Below are 576 nucleotides of genomic sequence, written 5' to 3'. Positions count from 1 at the left end.
CTCCCTTACCCCCTCCCCTTCCCCCTCCGCCACGCCTGTCGAGCAGGCGCCTCGACCCACCGTCCCACCCCTTCAGCCAATCCGATCGCCACCGGCACCACGATCAATACAGACCACCAGGGCAATACACGCACGTCCTTGATCAAGGCCTGGCAACGCACCACTCTTTCTGCTTCCACCTCCGCCTCCATGTCGCCCTCCTTCCCGCCTCTTCCCAGGTGAAAACACCTTAATAAGGCCGGGACGTGGGAGGGATGCAGCGCCAGGGCCAAGTAGCCCAACAGGGGATAATGCAATAAATAGAGATTCATGGAGATGCTACCCAACCAGGCGCAGACGGGGATACGGAGAAAGCGGGCGGCATGGGAACGGCCCTCATCCCTGGTCAAGGCCAGCACCACGTTCAATTGAGCCATGACTACCACCCCTTGATACCACACTTGCGCACCGATCGTGTGCCTTCCTTGGGTGACAATCCGGTAGCCCGTATCGATGCCGGCGACCAGGAGGGTGCAAAGTAGGAGGGCAAGCGCGTGTTGGCTTGCCGCCAGCGCCCAACCCTTGGGCGTGGAGGGG

Source organism: Nannochloropsis gaditana (genome assembly GCF_000240725.1).
Source record: "Nannochloropsis gaditana CCMP526 unplaced genomic scaffold scaffold089, whole genome shotgun sequence".
Lineage (NCBI taxonomy): Eukaryota > Eustigmatophyceae > Eustigmatales > Monodopsidaceae > Microchloropsis > Microchloropsis gaditana.
Note: the sequence above shows the minus strand (reverse complement) of the source record.